Source organism: Catharus ustulatus, chromosome 9 (assembly GCF_009819885.2).
Source record: "Catharus ustulatus isolate bCatUst1 chromosome 9, bCatUst1.pri.v2, whole genome shotgun sequence".
Classification (NCBI taxonomy): Eukaryota; Metazoa; Chordata; class Aves; order Passeriformes; family Turdidae; genus Catharus; species Catharus ustulatus.
The window spans coordinates 11,922,324-11,941,914 of record NC_046229.1 but is presented as its reverse complement, the minus strand read 5'-3'; the positions used below and the strand labels follow the sequence as shown (position 1 = coordinate 11,941,914).

At 42.1% G+C, this 19,591-nt stretch overlaps 1 protein-coding gene across 19 annotated transcripts in view; it reads left to right on the top strand.

Moving 5' to 3' along the window:
- PTPRF (protein tyrosine phosphatase receptor type F) overlaps positions 1-19,591 on the top strand; it is a 378,262-nt gene that overhangs the window by 110,835 nt on the left and 247,836 nt on the right. The window lies entirely within an intron of this gene.

The window sequence follows — 19,591 nt, the reverse complement described above, 5'->3', positions numbered from 1 at the left end:
TTGAGCAAGGGTGTTGCTGAGAAATGTGTGTGTGTGTGTCAGCGGAGTATTTGTAAGAGAGCGGCTGCAGGAGCTCAGAGGTCTGTTTAATTCTCCTCTTCCATTAGCCCATGAAGCAAAACGAGTGGGAGGTCTGTGAAGCCAGATCAGTGTTGATAAGGGAAAACACAGTTCCCAATGCAAGGATTAAAAAACTCTGATACTGCATGAAAAGCAGAGCAAGAAGGTGTGACTGGGTGTGGGAGCCAGCAGTGCTCAGGATGGAATCAAAGCACATCTCTCGGTGTTCTGTGACTGGCACAGAGTAGTGCATCTCTTCCATGTCGTGGTGTCCGTCCTGATTCCTCCCATACTGACTCCAGATTTGCTCCAGTCAAACAGGATTTGGCTTCAGGATAGTGATAGTAGCATGAAATGTCATGTGCCCAAGGTTGTGAGAGGCTGGGCTGATAATCCAGACCAGTTTTCTGGCTTGGGGCACTGTAGAGCTGAACTGGAGGGCTGTACAACAAAGCGCAGTTGTCTTTGGCCATGTGGATCACAGCAGCACTTAATGGGCTTCCCCATTAACAACAGGCAACTCAAGAACCCAAGGTTTTCCTCAGTGTGGACCTGAAATGGAGTGATTGGGATGTGGGTGTTTCTGGCCTTGGTGAGTTTTTTGGAGAATGATCTGCTTTTTGAAGAGGGAGCCACATGGTTCAGGGAAGATCTGGCTGGTGTGCGACACCCTGCTTGGTTTGTTTTCCTCTCTGAGGTTTCTTTTTGTTTCTGTTTAGTATTCTGTCTGCTGTGCTGAGACCTGGGTCTTGTTTAATCAGTTTGGTTCTGATTGCTTCCTTGTATCCATGGGTCTCATCTTGGATTCAGTGTTTTGCATTACAAATCTGCTCTCCAGAGATGGACAGGATATATAGCTCCATCTGCCACATCCAGTTTTAGCCCTTTTTCACGGGGCCTTGTTAACAGGTGACATGCACAGTCCAACGAGATTCCAGCTAATTGTTGGTGTGTAATTAGGAAGATGAGTGCTGAGTGGACCCTCTTCTGCAAAATGGAGGAGCTGCCACAGAGATGGTGAGTACTGGCAGGACCTCCTGGTGCAGCTCCCATGCTCGCTCCATCCCGGAGCCTGCTTGGCACTGAAGGGTGAACTGGATTATTCTCCTCACGTGCCAGCTTCTAAATGCCGGAGGAGACACAGAGAAGTAGATGTATCATTTGTTCTCTTTTGTTTTGTGACATTTGGATGACAGTGTTCTTGCAATGGTCATTTATGCTGTTACTGTTGTGAGAAAGAGGTTAGTCTAAAATCTGTGTGTGGAAGCACTAATAAACACAGTGTTTATGCACTATCAGTGGATAGATTACTATTTTGATTTTGTATCTCATTGTTCTGCTAGAGCAAAACCTCTTGTTGCTACAGGATTATAAGAGAGAAACTATGGTTTTAGGTTTTTCTTAAGGTAGAAAAACTAGAATTCAAATGTTTTGCAGCCTTTCTCTTCAAAGAGGGAGTATAAATCGTTATACTTGAAACCAAAGATTTAGTGGGATTTCAAGAGTAAAATTAGTCCAGAAAATGATTGCAGGGTAATTTTGTTTTTATAGAGTCCTGATAACTGGAGTAAGCAGCTATGTTTTCAAGATGGCAGTATTTGCTCTTCAGAATTTCATAGTGGATTTTGTTTGTTTATTTTTCTGGGTTTTAAAACCTATCATCACTGAATAGTATCGGGGAGGCAGAGCGTTATCACTTCATAGTTGGGGAGTACAAGGGGCAGAGATTGAAGGTGCATTGGCAAGGCTTGTGAGAGTCCTTGCACTTGAAAGCGGGGCTGGGGCTCTGGATCTGTCTGGCTTCTGGGAAAATAGCCACTCTGCTCCACTGTATCCGATGGAAAAACAGAGCACAACGGGAGTGCTGGAGATTTTAAAAAGAAAATCACATGCATTCACCATAAAATATGTGCATGGTGTCATTTTTATAGAAATACTTGTATACAGATGTGAGATGCACACAGATGATGTGTGAATATGTGTGCACATCATGTATAAAGGTCCTTTGGAAACAAACTTAGCAGATCTCTGTTGGAGTCAAGTAGAAGTAGTGAGATACGCTGGTTAAGTAAAATCTGGAGAGTCACAGCAGCTGAGGCTCTAATCTCAGTGTAGAGAACGCCTATCAAGATCTTGTGCACTGGCTCATCCCTGCTTTTAGGGAACCTTTTCTGAGATTGTACAGCCCTGTGCTGCTGTCTCATAGCATGGACAAAATCTAGTCCAGTCTAGGAAGGCCCCAGGGAAGGAGTTTGTAAATTGTATTTTGAATGCAGGGAATGGGTTTGTATCCTCTACCTTTAAGTATGCATATTCTTTTGTATACTTGATGACTTGGACAGTTGAAACTAAAAGCTTCCCTTGAAACAATATATTGAGATGAAAGTTTTGAACAAGGGCTCTGGCATGTAGTTCTGAAACACAAGTGTAGTTTAAAGCTGTTCTGAAACAGCTGTAATGACAGTACTATCATATATTGCTGTCAGAGAAAAACACAATTTCTTCCTCTGTGGGGAGAGGGAAATAGCTTGTTAACAGCTACAAACTTACCTCTCGAGATTTACCTCTTCAGATGAAGTGTTAAGGAAAAATGTGAGGCTTTCTTACCAAGTAGGTATTGTTAGCTGTATTTGTTACTTGCTTTGCTGCCAGGGTTAATGAGGTGACTGGAGGCCAAGTAAATGTGATGTATTCATAGGTATGAATACATATGAAGCCTGAAAATGCTGGCTGGCAGCCAGTCTGGGGTCCCCCCTTTTCTCACCATTCCACTTGGAGATAAGCTGTGAACAGGAGCATCTGTGAGAAATGGGAGGCGAGGCAAATATGTTTCAAGTTGTAGCTTACTATTTAATTTCCAAACAACACCAGGAGTGCTCGTGCCTGTTGTGTAGTTTATTAGGGAGAGTACTGTACATTTGTTTCAGCTCAGGCAGCTGTGGTCTGTCAGAGTTGCACTTGCCACTCACTTCCCACAGCTCATGGAAGATGATGTCTAACTTCACCTAGTACTTCTGCTGATCTTGAGTTGTGCATAACACTTCTCAGCAGAAGTGCAAGTTTATCATAAAATTGGTTATGAAGTCTTACATAGCAGCCTGGTCTAGAACATAGGTTGGGTGAATTTTATAAGTATTTGTGTCCATAAAAGTTAATTTTAGAGACTGTAAATGATGCGAGCACCACTCTAGTGGCTTTATGGTGTTTCCTGAAAGATACCTGCATCTTCAGTTTTAGAAAGCATGATGTTAGAGTGTGGCTTTTGAATTATTACTTAGGCTGTTTTACCATCCCCCTTGTTTATGCGGTGATGCTTTGTGTCTTTAATGTATATTTTTGTTTTCATTCGTTCCAGTTTCACAGCTATGGCCTTATGTAATCCTTCTGAATAATGCAAATCTGTTTTGGTTACATCAGCAGGGCATTTAATGTCCACACAACTGCTAATCATTCTTCAATTTGTGCAATTAGAATAAAGCTTGGGTCATAAGTGGTAGGAATATGAGCAGGTCTGATGCTGCTATGCTCTTGTCTGCTCTTGGTTTATGTGCTGCAGAGGTGATTCTAGTCTGCTCCTGAGCCAGGGTGTGTTTACTTCAGCTTAATTAAGCACCAGCCCTCCCTGTGCTTTGCCTCCTAGTGCAGTCAGTGATCTTGATTCATTGGTTGGTCTGGAAGAAGATAACAACCATGGCATAAAGGATGGGGTGTTTTTTCTTGCCGGTATGTGCTCATCACTGCTAAGTGCTTCCATTGATTACAGCAGCATGAACACAGCTGAAAACAACACGGTTGGTGGTTTCCAGGAATGCTTGTGCTACCTTTACCAAGCCCTTGCCTTGTTGCTTGAGGACTTTATTTTGAAACAGAAGAGGAAATGTCAGGCAAACATGTGCAAATGCTTGTTGTGATTGCCGTTTGGAGGGGCTACCTGCTGATTGTTTCTCAGCTGTAGGAGAATACTGAGCGTCCCTAGCAGGCAGGCTCTGGTTGCTCTTGGGGTGTTTCTGGAACCAGTCTGCAGAGACAGAGCAGGTACAGGCACAACTGGGATAGCTGGGTGGGTGAATGGAGGGAGGTGTGGACTGTGATGCAGTGGTTGTATGCGTGTCATGTCATGTTAGCCTGAACTTTTAAATGGCAGGTGAAAAGCTTCAGCTAATGCTAATGCTCCCTTAATAATTAATTGATGTGAGCAGGCACATCTTTGAGCCATTTTCATTTTATATGGTATGATAGACTTTTGATTAATTACCCTGGCTTGTAGAGTTGTAATAGATTAGTGTCTTACTTAAGGGAAGGAAAGACTGTACTTTCCTTGTCATTGACCAGGCTCTAATGGATCAGGTAGGCTGAAGTGCATGCACCCTCACTGGCACACAGCTCCCCTGCCATGCCACATGAAAAATGTCAGTCTCTCTTGAGTGCATCTGTTTACTTTGTTATGTGTTTGGACTGGACACACCACCACAGGCACTCCTGGAGTAGAAATTAATTCTTGTAAAGGGGCAGTAAGCTAATTTAGGCCCCTTCTTTCTTAATCAACTTGGCTAGCTCATGTTGTGCCTAATTGAGATTACAAATTGCATCCTCTCAACTGCCTTGGTATACACTTGAGCATCAGGAAATGTGTGAGGAAAGATAGCAAAGGGAGGGGAAATGCACACATAGGCAGTAATGTATGAGACCTCTGGGGCTGGACCTGCTGCAGCCAAATTGCCCGTGTCAGCCTCCTGATTAGGCTGGTTGCCTGGATTAGGGCAGGCCATGCTCTCAACAAGGTTTTAAATGCTGCTGCAAGACCCCTCTGTGCAGCACCTGTTTAATCTAAATAAGAACGGTGTATTTTTATTGAATTTAGTATGAAAATGAATGATACAGTGGCCTCTAGGGCACTCTTGTAATGCAATTTTGTATATAAAAATGGCTTTTCTCTTCCCCATGTTTTTGTGAATGGACAGAGTAAAGACAGCCCTTTTTAAAGTAGTGTTGAACTGGGAGTGTTTGCAGTTTGATCTCGTGACTCCATCCATCTCCCCTAGGTGCTGTTAGTCTGAGATAACTTGGCACTGGCTTGGCAACCTTTCATCTCTAGCACGCATACAGCTGTCCCCGAGATTTAGCCATTGCTCTGAAAACACAGCAGAGTTAGAAAAAAGCTTCAAAGTGCTTATTAATGGTTCTTTGGTTGTTTTGGTATCCCCCACAGGCAGGGTAAGGAGTGACTGAGGTGCTCCCAGCAGGGGTTGTATCAGGCACCTGACAAGGCTTTTCTGGTAGTGCCGTGCTGGAGCTGGTCTGGTTCTGGCCATTGCTTCTCAGTGTTCTTCAGCTGTGTGAGCTGAGATGAAAGAGTTTGTTATCTGATGCTTTCTCCAGAAGTTAATAAATGTAAAGGACATTCTGCATTCTCTCTGCCCCCTAGATTCAATTGCTGAGCGCGGAATGGTTCAGAAGACTTTGTGTAGTTCGGAATTCAAAGCCACTTGAATAAACTCAGGGTTTAATAAACAAAAGATGGATGAGATGGTTCACTGTTTTTCTCTGCACATTTGCCTAAGGCTTTCAGCTGTCCAGAAAAATGACAAACTACATCAAACAGAACCAGTTATTGGTAGCAGGGTAGTTTTTTTAATATTTCATTTCAAGAAAGTTGCTACTAAGGTGTTTTCTATAGCTTCTGAGGTGTTTTATCAGCAAAAAAAAAGTAAAAAATTCGTGTTTGTAAAACAGTTAAAAAAGTCAGTGATGACAATCATGAATTTACAGAACGTCTCTTGATAGAAATCTTTCTATATTAGTGCTAATTGGAAATGCTTTAAAGGTAACACTTAGTAATATTTTAGCACTGTCGCCTGTAGTGGAATTTTGACCTTTTCATTGCCCCTCTGAGCCTGGGTTATTAATCAGGGAAATTGCACATGAGACATGAGGAATGTCTGAGATAATTTACCGTATTCTGCAGGTCCTTTCTTGTGGACAAAAATACCTAAAACTTGGACTTTTTTAACTTGTAGAGGAGTCAAATTACAGTAGTTGTACGTGGTGTGTGCTTTAACTCTCAGCTTGCTAACAGCTCAGAGACTGCTGGCTGCTCTGGAAGCTTAGGAGGATATGAGTACGTGCTGTTACAAACTTGGACGGGTTAAGAGGGCTTGTAGTTAATCCAAAATATAAAAATGCTACAGCAGCAGAATTGCTTCAAGCTCTTTTAAAAGTCCTTTCAAGTTAAGATGACATTGCTTTTGGTTTAATATAATGAATTCAGTAAAGCAAGAAGGCACTAGCTGTACTGCTTGTTCTCACTCTCTGGTGAGGAAAAAGGGGGCTTACAGGATTCTCATTCGGCTAAATAAAGTTTGACTTGCATGTAGTGTGATAAATTCAAGTGACATGCTTTCAAAGATAGAGCCAAGCGTCTGCAGCTTTTGTGCCTCCAGTAATTTGCAAGCAACTCTTTTGGACAGTTGATGGAAAAGGTTTTGGGGATGGTGGGTTTTCCCAGGGTAGTTGGTCTGTTGGAAAAAAATAATCAGCTTTGCCTGGTTCATGGAAAGGACTGTTGGTAGTTATTTAGTCTTGGTCTTAACAATAGCTGCTGCCTCTGAGTCTGCTGTGCCTGTGGTTTCACTTGGCCTTCCTGGTGCATCCTCCCTTCAGGCAGTGACTTGATCAGCTTTCCCTTTCCTGTTTGCACAGCTGAAAAATGAAGTCCTGCTGGCTCCACTTGCAGTGCTGGTGCTGCTGGGCAGCAAAGGCTCTGGAGGAGGCTGCAGAATGAGCGTTTGCAGGTTGTGTGATGGAGTTTGCCAGGCCCTTGAAGGCGTGCCCTCCTCCCAGCCATGTTCAGAGTCAGGATTGATCTTGTAGCTGAACACTAAGCAGGACTTGGGGCACAGTCCTGCTGTGGATCCCTTCCTGGAGAAGGTTGTCAGGGCAGGCGTGTGGCAATGGTTAAACGTCTGGCAGTCAGTGGTGAACTTTTAAGTGATAGACTACAGTATATCCAAAGACTTTGTTGTGCAATCAAAGGAGAGGGTTTTCCATGTTTTCTTTGGCAGAGAAAGGTACAGAGGGATGCTGGCATGTGTAAAGCCCTGACGGTTCCTTTCAGCCCTTGGGAACTCTCCTCTTGCCGTTGCTCGGAAAGGGTCCCTTTTGCCAAGGATGGTCAGTTTTTGGTTCAGCTAGCCCTGAGTCTTAAAAAAAACCCAACTCATTTGGATAAATGCAGGTTCACTTGACTGTCTGAAACCTGTAAGTCTTGGTGGAAGAGCAAGCCGGAGTACTTTCTCAGAGATCTACACCACCACAACCCATCTGGTGTGAGGCTTCAGTGCTTCTGTGGGTAGGACAGAAGCACTCCAGAGCAGTGGGGAATCTGCAGCACCTTAAGCAGACTTACACTGCTGGTGTCCTCACTGTGACCCAGAGGCTGATCCATCAGGAATTATGTTGTCTGTGAGCTTGGAGAACAGAATGAGCGTTATTCTGAACAGCACTGCTTCATGAGGGATAGCTGTTCAAATTCCTTCATGTATTCTTTTTAAAAGGGTTGTACACAAATTATTTCTCATAAACCACCTGCATACATAAAACACATTTTCTGTTGCCAGCATCTCCTAGAGTTGGATTGCTGGTCTAGTCCTGACAGTGCCTTGGGTACTTCGATCTTTTGCTTAAAAAGCTGATCATTGATACTTCTCCAAGTGTTTCCATGTCTTTAACGTTAGTTAAGACTATCTAATGCATTGCTCCTACAGACAGAGGGGATACCAGCTCCATCAGGCAAGTTCGTGTTCTGTTGCCTCCTCCCTTAGAGTCAGGAATAGCCCTGTACTTTGTGGAAGAGGCTTGAGATTCACTTTCTTTAGAAGACATGGAAAAAGTGATAAAGTAAAAACCAAAAGACAGATGCATGAGTCTGTCTCAAAGCCCTTTTCAGAAACCTTGTCTACCCTCTGAAAAGAGAAAATTACCTTGTACATTCCATATAATTTAGGCTGAGGTTTTTTTCCTCACACTTCAACTCTCAACATTTCCTTTTAAAGGATAAAATATGAAAATAAAATTTAACCCCAACTTGTCAGTAGAGGGTAATGCATTCTGAAATAAAGCTTATGGGCTTCTGGTTGACCCCTGAAATGCTGCTAGTGGGGTACTTCTCTGCCATAACTATTTCTGGAACACTTAGTGGATGCTTACCAGGTAGAAAGACTTGGCTTACTAGCCATGGAGTAAAGAAGCAAGATTCTTCCAAGAAGTTTCTGGGAGAGCATCCAGGTCAGTGGGAAATGTCCTAGAATTGCTAGCATGAAATCTGTGGCTCTATCTACGGTACCTGCCTTTGTCCTGCTTAGAAGTGTTGGGTGATTCTGAAAGATTAACTAATATTTTCAAGCAATAGGTGGGCTGCCTTTACTACAGAGATTGTTACGGCTTCTGTGTGAGGAAGAGACTTCACTGCTCTGTCCTCAACCCATCCCATTTTGGGGTCTTTGCTACATGGGGTGGGTGAGGGCACTTCTATTGGACCTGCCCTGACCTTCCCCATCAGTGACACAGTGCTGGGACATGTCACTTCATGTGAATTTAACGCTGGTGTTGCGGGTGGTATGTGAGGAGCAGAGCTGCTCATTTCCTGATGAGGATCCAGTGATACTGCAGGTCCTGTACTTGGTAGGTGATATTCCCTCCACTTTCTAAAATTAAATGCTTTGGTGCAGAAATTGGGGAATGAGTACATTCCAAGCATAGACTTGGCCTCCTTTCTGCAGTGTACACACTAGCAGCTCCTTCTGCAGGACTGTCCTGACCTTGTTTATTTTGGACTTAGGCACCGTAAAATAGCTTGTTAATTGCTGCTCATTTAGAATTATAATTAGGTGTTACCAGATGAGTTCTGTAATACACAATTAAAATGTTATAAAAATTTTTGTGGCTTTTAATACTTCATTTATTGGTTAAAATTTAATTCAGAGTACACTGATTGCAAGCTCTCTGTGTATGTGCATAATTATTAAAACCCACAAGGGTAAAACCAAAGCAAGTTTGAGTGATGCAGAATCCCTGCACTGCCTGGAGGTCGAGCAGCCAGGGATACGAGCTCTGGCATCGGATGAATTTACCCTGCTTTCTGTAGCCTGATTAAACATAGGACTGGCATGAACATGGTGTTGTGTGCTCTTTTTGGTTGGGTAAAACCACCACTGTGCTCACACCTGGCTCAGGTCCACTTTAATGGGCTGGACACACATCTAGAAATGATGGACACAGGGCTGCAGACTTGGGGCACAGAAGCTTTCAGAGGGAACGTCGTCAAAGCCACTTTGATGCATTAGTCTGCAGGTAAGAAGAAGCTTGGACATCTGGTGGTATTGCATATGCAAAAGTAAATGCTTGAAACTTGGAGCATGTTCCCCATACATCGCTAAGAGTTCAGAGTTGTTGTTTGGCAGCTGAGAAGTTGCTGTGCTGCTGTTAATTTAATATGTTTGGTTTTGATGAGCAAGGCGCTGCTTTTTGTGTTGTTAGCCTGATGCCAGCATCAGCCATGTGGAAGAAGAAGGAGCTGTCCTTTTCTTGGAGCTGTACTTAACCTGGTCCACCTTAAGCTTTCTTTGTTTTTCATGAAGCTAGGTAATATCTTTCCCCTTTAATATGTGTTCTGTTTTTCTGCTGGAAGCTTTTTTCCCTTCAGAATTTTACATTCTGGCAACTAACAAATTAAAATAGCTTTCCTCCTAAGTATGCTAAAATGTACATTGAATCTGATTTCAATGGTGCCAAGTATGTGTTGCAGCACACTAATGCACAAATGGATTGAAAAAAAACAGCTAGCAGTAATTTTCTTTCCTAAGGTTTTACTGAAAAGTATCCCAAGAAGCTGCAATTTGTGTTATCTTCTTTATGTGTTACTCAAGGTCATGTGAAGGTGGGGGCCTGGAAGGAAAGAGTGAATAGTTTCAATAGTGAAGCTCAATGTTGCTGCAGATGGCATATGGGATGTCTTATTTTTCAAAGGTCTTTCAATCTGGTATTGGCAGAAGTCTCCATTAGAAAAGGGCAGTTTTGTGTGAGGCACATTATTTATTTATTTTTCAGGTTGATCTTTTATTAGAATCCAGGTTTGTCTTGACTCAGACTGCTAGCGTGGGACCGTTCTCCTGGTAAAGAGAATGCACAGAAGTTGTAAGATCTGCATTACATAGGAAATGCTCTCAAAGTTTGAGGAAGAGGAGCCTTTTAAGACTGAATTATAAAAATCAAAAGCAAGCTAATGTCTTGTGGAAGCAGATGTGTTGTGCTGAAATTCATTTGTCTACCTTTTTTCCTTTGAATACTTAAGGTTGAATGTAATGGAGGATGTAATGGAGGACCAGCAAGAGGTGAAGAATGTCTCGTGTCTCTCTCTCTCTGTGCCATGTGTGTGCTGTGCTGAATGTGAGAACTGATCTCTTCTGCTGCCTCTCCAGTGCAGAAATAACAAAGCCATTGGAAGTAGCTGCATAACTGCCATGCACTGAATACCCTTGGTTAGCAAAGCATGCCTTTTCTAGTAGTCAGAAAATTGCTGGATATAAAAAGCAAAGTCTCACATAATCTGTGATAAATTTAGTGTGGATTTTACAGTGGGTGAGGAGGGTCTGTGGGAGGTTCAGGTTCATGCAAGATGCAAGGAGCAGCAAGTGCTACGTAGGGGGTGGTGATGTACCCAATGTACCTGAGAGGTAGTCATGTTTATCTTTGCTTTATTTTGGCTTTCTTTATGAGGTTGGCAGAGGCAATTATTACGATCATTAACACGTGCAGAATATTGTTAGCTTCCCCACCTTTTCTCATCTTTCTAATCCAAAGCAGGTGAGGGTTGTGCATCCTTGATAAGGTGTCAGGCAGAACGGATCCAGAGCCATGTGGAGCCTTCCTATCTGCTGCTTTTAAGTGCTCAGCACTTGTGTGTGGTCCCCGCATAAGAATTTACTTGCACAGTGTGAGTGTGGAAGCAGATTTTGGCTTGTTTGAAGAGTCCTGGCATTTGCTTCATGGCATGAAAGATGGAAGATGGCTGGTCTGTCCAGAAAGTGCTGGATTTGCTGCAGCCTTGATGCAGCTGTTATCTCAGTCCCTCCGGACAGGAAGTAACTAGGAAACTACTGCTTTGATCTGACAAACAAAGACGACTTGTAAAATATATTAATTGATTTTCTTCCATCAAACAGTTATGAACACACAGCCTCAGATCTGAGTGAGATAAAATCTGATGTGTATATGTTTTGCATGTCTTACTGTACAGAATGTGATGCAAAAAACCTGAATTTAATTTTTAGCTTGAGGTGTTACTGAAGAAGAGAAGTAGTTTGGCATAAAAACTTAGGAATAGAAATTCTTGTATTAAGAGTTAAGATTGACTTGCTACCCTTAAATCTGGATTTGACAATTTGCAGACCTTTAGTTTCTTCATCTTCAGTAAGCATGATATTACATCTAGGATTTTTAAAATTTATATCTCTTTGGTATGGCTTAGGTGCTGTGTCATATATGCCACCTCAGAGGCTGTTTTCTTTTTGTAAGGCAAAGCTAGGGGGCCTTACTTGAAGGAAAAATAGAAAGGAATAATCATAAATTTTGCATCTTATTACAATAAGCTTGATTACATCTTGGTTTCTTTAGAGGTTACAGAAACAGTTTTCATTTTTCATACAGAAGGCAATTGCATGAAACTTGTGCTTTCATAGTTCTTGCTTATTAGTTGCAGAGGGAATTTCTGGGTGCTGCCTTCCAAATGCCAAAATGCCTCCAGAGCCAGCGAACTGCAGGATGCTGGGGGCGTTCTGCATGAAGAGAATTCAGTTTAATAAATGTAATAAGTCCATTTACCCTACTGGGCTCTGTTAACTACCTGCATATAAACTGAGCATACATAATTTTTGGGCAAAGGTTATAGAAGCAGTTTGCAGGAAAGGCTAGCTCCAGAGCACACCGAAACAGCAGCTGTTCTTATTTTAGCCCTCAGTAACACACACAATAATGGGGTTCAAGCAGTATCTGTGGTTGAGACAGTAATAACAACTATGATATAATTAACTTCAAAGCCCTTTGGGAGAGAATAATTCCAAAATCCAGCATTGAAAATGTTCATAGTTTCACAAGATGAGAATTACAGGAAGTTTAATTGGATACATAAACCCTCCAGTAGGGCATAAGTTGTCTGCTAAATGATGGCATTAGGAAGAAGCCAGCCCTGTGGCAGGCTGCTGCTGTCTTCTCCTGCCTGGGTTAGTGCTGGCTGACAGGGGTGGCTGGGACACGCAGGGATCCCGTCTGGTGGAGCCGTGCTGCTCCTCAGCTGGTGGTGCCCATGTCTAGGAAGGATGACAACCAAGATGTATTTGAGAGTTTGGCACTTTGTGCGTGCCTGGTGGACCTGTGGAAAAGGATTATTGTCTCTGTGGGCAGGATCAAAGCAGTAAGTCCTTTATTACTCGACTGCCACGTGTGTCAGTGGCTGTGAGATAGTGGGGGGTTTGTCACCAGCCTGTGTGTTCTTTCCAGAGCCTGGTTTAAAATACATGCAGGCACAAGGAGTTGCTCAGGGTTGTTTAATCACTCCTGTCTTTGTCAAGATGCTGCAGCATCAGCCACGTTGGAGGTGTGTGTGGGCTCCTCACACACGTCTTCCTGAGTGGCCATGACTGTGGTGAATGTAGGGTGTGAATACATCATTGAGCTCAGAGGGGAAAAGAATATAAAAATATTGAGAATGATGATAAACTTTAGAAAGGGTAACTTAAAAGAAAGTGTGTAAGTTAGTCAAAGCATCCCTAATATTGCAATGGGAAAAAGTAAGAGTAGAAAAGAAAAAGGGAAGGTGCAAGTGGGGAGTGAATCAGTTCCTTGATGTGGCTTGAAATCAGTAGAGGAACAGAGGAAAGCAGACCGGGAAAAGCAGTTAAATTATCAAGCAGTTAGCTGGGAGTAATTCACTCTAGGTAGGTGGCAGGCTTGAGAAGCTGAGATGAAAATTTGGAAACCCAAATCCCATTTATCAGTAGTAGAGTGTATAAAGTAAAATGAGTATAAAAGGAAAATTGAAAGATCCAAGGTGGGCTTTGAAGAACTGCTGACTATACATAGGAGATAAATAATTTAGGCAAATCAGTGCCATTGTCTTGTGTGAAAATTTGTCTTGGATGATTGGAGGTTAAGGAAGGCAGTTAAGGAAGAGGAGTGTGCTGCCAAAGAGGAAAATTATTACTTTGCATCAGTTTTTAACCACTGAAAATACTGTAGAAGACTTGGTACTAGTATTGTGCCCAGTATTTCTAAATATAAAAGCTAAGCAAATTCCAGAAATTGAGGTCTTGGCAAAAGCAGATTTAGAATAAGCTGCTAATCTGAAAGGCATTAAGTGAACAGACTCTACTAGTATGCTATGTTACATAAAGCATAACTAAACTTCCAGCAAAAGTAAAGTATTTTTCGTTAAAAAGAACAGTTTGTTTTTCTGCCCCCCAGAAAAAAGTTCTTTATGTACCTTGTACTCTGGTTAAAGCAAAAATGACTGCAAAAATAACATAATACCTGAAGATCATGTTCTCACAGGGTTGAACTTTGATGGATTCTGCAAAGGAAAATTTTTAGAAGTTGCTCAAAATCTCCAAGCCAGAGCAAGGACTTGTTCACATTCTGGGAGATCTCTGAAAAATTTTGGCACGGGTGTTTCTAAGGAAGCTGAGTAGATATATGGATAGAGAATTACAAAGAGGAAACCGATTTAATTTTGAATTAGAATTGATTTAGGATTTAGTTTGACTTCAAGCCATTGGACATCACACAAATCTTTGATGGGATGGAAGGATAGATTATCTCATCTGGTCAATCATTTGCATTTTTGCCATTTTGGTTAAAATTAGTTTTGGTACTCAGTATATCTTAGGTCTGCCCCCTGCATGTTCTGTCAGTCTGAGAAATGCAGAACCATTGTGTTTGTTGCTGCTGGAGCCAGATGCAGGAGTTAGAGCACCACAGCTGTACAGTGGCACTCAGCTGTGGTGTGTTGTAAGCAGCAAACCCAGAAGGACCATATTTCTCAGCTCTCCATCTCTTTAGTTTAAAACCACCTGTCTGCACCCTGGCTGTGCAGAGCTTAGGCCTTGGGATTGGGTTTAGAGGAGAGGACTTAGTGCAAGGACTAAAATCACTAGATACTGTTTTCTGTTGTGCTGAATTCAGCCAAACCTGTTATAGCACACTCATTTTTATTAGGAATATATTGTCACGTGTACGGTAATTTGTAGAAAAAGCACAGAAATTCTTGCTTTGTGGAAATGTCTGACTCATGAGCATGTTTCTTCACATTAGTGCAGTTTGCTGGTAGTTAAGGAATAGGTGAATTTAGTTTTATTTTCTGTGGGACTTTCTACTGTCCTGGATCTGGATGCAGTGCTGGGCCTGTTCTGTAAATAGGCTGATATGCAACAGTTTGCTCCTTTTAAGGAGACTTTACAGTAGGCATTAGGAACCTTTCACTTGGGTAGGGTGATCTACAGCAGTCTGTGCTTAGTGCTCACTGTGAGTGATAGCTGGGCTTGTGAGGCTCAAGGCTGATCTATATTTTAAGTGGGTATTTTAACTTATCTCCATAGTTGTTTAACCGGGCCTTCCATAATCCTTGTTCCAGTGGAAAAATTCCTCTTTCTTATCTAGTATTGTCTGCAGGCAATGACACCTTCAGAAATTAATGTCTTCAGAACCAAATGTAGCCAATAAAGCTGGCAGGAATATTCAACTTGTGCTTGTATTCTGCTTAAAAGTGACTCTGCTCCTCTGCTTGGGTCAAATTGGAACTGTGTGTTCAGGATTGCAGTGACCTGTAGCTGGGCCAGCTTGTGCTTAGACACTTCTCACATCTTGGTGCTTTATCAAAATATGGGGAATATTTTTAAAGTACTTCTGAGTTGTTCTTGCTGTTACATATATTGCTCCATACCAATCTGCCTGTATTAGTTTGTTGGTTTGTTTTGGGCTTTCCCCCAGATTATTGGCTATTTTGGGTTTTCTTTTTGTTTTCTCCTACCCCAATTGTCTTTTTTTTTTTTTTGTTTGCTTGCTTTGTCTTGTTCTCTTGTTCTATAGTAGATAGCTATCAAATGCTTAGCCAGCCTGTCTAATGCTTGTGACTTGACAGAGATTTTTATCCTTCCTCATTCTTGAATTGCTTCGCTCATCCCTGCTCTCCAGATGGTTTGAGAGTCTTGTAGCCAGACTGATGCTCTGGGCCTGTTCACATCTGGGACTCAGAGCTGGTACCTTTACTCATGTGGCAGTTTCTTTAGCTCTTGGCCTTTTTATTGTATTGCAAGCTCATAGGAAGTTCCTCCCTAAATCTATTCTAGCGTTGCCATCGTTGCCATCTTCATATATCTCCCCACTGAATCTCTCTAATACATTCCCTGCATGTGGGAGTTTGGAGTGAAATGAGACTCATTTTGTCTTTTTTGGCCATATTGCTGTACTCCCCAAGTCTCTTTATATTATATTTCTCGCAGAAAAGCACAAAGAAATCTATGCTAAAGGAATACTAATGTAGTGAAGTGAAACATTGAAAAGTCATTAGCTTGTGTGTAACTGCTTCCACAACTTTTAATGTGTGCAATATGATGATCTTGAGTTATATGGTGTGTCATGGTTTTCCTGTTCCTCCTTCTGAGCACAGATGAGGCATTATGTACAGAGTGAAGCAGCTGAGCTGTAGCCAGTTATTGTTCTCACTTTTAACAGAATGAAGAGCAGCTTTATTGCTCTGTGTGGTGCATGATCACCATCTCTGATGTGATACCCCAGAGTTGATCAGGTGATACTGTGTTTATTTGGTCCCTCTGGAGCACTGGTTTCCCTTCAGGTGCTTCTGTAAAATGTAGAGGCTAGGGGTCCAGAAGGAAAATTTGGTTGTGTTGCACGTGTAGTAGCACTGGGAGTAGCTGATGTAATTTCAGCCCTGTCTTTACCATGGTCTGGGGGTGCCCAGTTGGTATTTTCTGACCTGCGTCCTTGGGCTCACCTTGAGAATGCTCAGGAAGTTTCTACCTTGAAAACACTATTGTTTCAGGTTCCTTTTTGAAAACACACTGTTACATCTCCAGGTGAGATAAGGACCTTGCTTGTGCATCGGACTCTCCTTCCCACCCTGTAAGTTTCTCCAGAGTCTCTTAACCGTGTTTCACAGCAAAGGCAGTGTCAGTACTCACACCCAGCAAAACCTGGCAGCTCCATGGATGTACAGGGGCTCCTGGAGGAACTTTTTGTGCTGACTTCTTACGTTCTTTGGGTTGCAAAGTAGCTTAGCCTAAAATGTGGTTTTAGTGCAGTGGTTTTGTCCCTGGTTTGGGGCAGGCTTGCTTTGGCGATGCTTTCCATCGCTGTGCCAGTCTTGGCTGGTGACCCATGTGACACTGGTTTCAGTTCAGTTTATCTTACAGAAGAGTTCATAGAGGACATAAGCTATTCGGTGCTGGTTTGAAATTCCTCTTGACTCTTTAAAGTTGACTGCTTTTTCTAATCTCTTTGCCGTCTCCTGTGAGACATACTCATTGCCAGAATTTCTTAGTACCATATGAGCTGTTGGTATTCTTGGCTCTGTTTTAAATGAGTCCAGCCTTTTCTGCTTGTCTGAAAGAATCAAACCATGTAGGTTTCAAAAAATCTCCTCAAGACCGCCTCTTTTCCATCCACCTGCCCCACAGCAAAAACCAGATATATTTAAATGAAGATTGCTAGTTTTTTGTTGTGCTTTCCTGCTTTCGAGTTTTCTGCCAAACCAGCTCTCGGTAGCTCTAACACTGAGTTTGGAGCAGAGGCAGGAGTTTAGCTTACTAAACTCAAAGCTGTTTTTACAAAGCCATCTGGAGTGCTTAGCCTCAGCCTAATTTTGGGTTATGTAGTCTAGAGTTTATGATATTGCCAGGACCAGATGCAGGAGAAGAAATGAGAATGTACGTGTGTTTTTGAAAAACCTTCTTGTACTGTGTCTGGGCTCCCAAATGCAATATTAGTTGTGAAATGCTGGCCAAAGCAGTGAGATTAAAGGAGACCTTTGAATGAAGGGACTGAGATCATCTGGTGCACAGGAGATTGGTCCAGAAACAAGAGAGAGCAGGCTGAAGAACTGAGGCTGCTGGGGACAAGTCACACTAAGAATTGTAGGAGCGTTACCTGGTCAGTGCTGTTGTACTGGATTTTACCAAAGCTGTACTGACTTTGTTCAGCTTGTTGCCAAAATCTACCAATATGATCTGGTTTTTAGCTGCTTTCCAACCTAAACTGCCTTCTGCCCCAGGAAAGGAAGCCTTTAGCATTGGATCAGGATTGCTGTTTAACTCTGTCAGAGTAACACTGGCCCTCCTAAGGGTTAACTGAGCTTCAACTGACACCCTTGCTTTGAATATTGGGTTGTCTCCTTGGGAGGGAGCATCGTCCCTTCTAAAAATGGGAAAGCTGAACCACTGGGCTTTTTAATATTTTCACTTTCAAAAGAGAATGACAGCTACTGAGATTTATAAAATTTTAAAACATTCCAATTTAAAACTCTTTAAATATTGAATGCAGACAACTTTTCCATAGGCAGAGCAACCATGGGAAGAGGAAGTGGCAAATTTTGATCCTGTTAAAGGCCAAAGGTGGTCTATTAACTTTGGAGGGACAGACAGTAGTCTGGCATAAGAAAATCTGGCTTTTCTACCAGATGGTAAATTATTTAGAGCACTAAACAGTTGAAAAAGATCAAGTCTATGAAGCATCTGGTAGGGTATCTGACAATTCATCAGTTTTGCATAGTGCATACTGTATGTATCTCATGGGCTGGAGAGGAAAGTTATAAATCTGTTGAAACTGGAGAGAAGCTTGATCGCATTTACTGAAAGAAGAGGGAAATCAAAAGACAGACCTATTCTTTAACTGAGGTTTTTGTGTTCCTGAGAGTTACTTCTGAATGAGGGCTGTGGAGGTGCCATTGACACAACTCTGAGCAATCTGTGCTCAAGATACACCGTTAGATGAGACACTTTTGTTGTTAATGGAAGTGAATGAAAGAGGAAAAGCTCTCTGAAAACTATTCATCCCCAATGTGGTCTGACAAATACCTAAGATGTTTCAGCACCACCTGTAAAACTTGTTCTCTGTCCTAATCTTAGAGAGCTTGACACACATCATTAGTTTTGACACAGTAATTTCCACCCTTGGTGTTTCCCACCCCCTCCCCAGGAAGAGGAGCCTCTTGGGATTCTGGCTGCTGTTGTGCCAGATGTAATGCTGCTTAAAGTGCTTCAGTGGGCTCCCTTCCCCAAGCAGCACAAATTACCCCTGTACATGCAAAATTTAGAATCATAATCGTCACTCTTGATCCAGGCATTTCTTCTCATTCCTGTGTGGGCCATATGTGGGGAGCTGGCTAACACTGGCCCAACTGCTGAACTATTCTGTCACTGGAGTAGAGCTTATGCAGCTATAAAGATACAACTACCTGTATCTGTCCTTGCCATGTAAGACATATAAATGCTGCTTTTAGTAATCCTTTGGTGAGAGTTGAGTGAGGATAGGGAAGTTGGAGGGCAGCAAAGATAACTGAGTGTGTGGCTGGTACAAAGAGCCTCTTCTGCAGTATTTAAAATTTTGCTGCTGAGCTTTGTTCGATTTATGCCTTCTCATTGAGACAATAAAAGCAGAATGAGATGATCAGTATTCTCTCTGCATGTAGGTTAGAACTAGGTTATTTTGTAAAGTATTTTCAGATGTCTTCGGTGCAGATGATGTTGCATAAATAAAGATTTCTCTGTGCTGTGCGATACTATAACATGTGAAAAGATTTACTGTGCAAATACAGTAACAGAATGGAGAAGAATCATGATCTCCTGTTTGTTAGTACTATGCACTGTAAATATTTGCCAAGGTATATTCTCTTGAGATTTCTTGTGGATTTCCCTAGGCACGATCATTGCTGGGATTCTTTGAGCACCGTGTTTTTGTCAGAAGTAGACGTGCTTGTAACTTGTGATATTTCCATCAAAAGCTCAGCACTTTCAAAAAACAATATGCTTCCAAACCTAGCAAAATTCAGAAATACCTTTGTTAGAGCAGTCTTGAAGATGTTTTTGAAATGTCTGCCAGCACAAGTAAAAATGGCATGTTGGTCTATGAACAGTGTGCACAGTTGCAGGTACTTTGCTTCAGGGACACTCACAGGGTCCACCCAGGCTGACATCTGCCTGCATGAGGCTTTTTTACTAATAATGCTGTGTTGGTAAGTTTGGTAACTTCTGCAGCTTAGTGGAGAATCTCATCCACTTAAAAAACTCTTGGGCTTGCATTGAGATGCCTGGTACTGAAAGTGTCACTGCTGAGTGTGGCTGTTGAGGGCATGGTGCTTGCTAACTCCTTTAAAGTCTGTTTTAATAGGTAGACCTTCAACTTTGAGATGGAAGTACAATTAGTATATTCTCATTAAAAGATAAAGCAGGCAGATACACAGATATTCTAT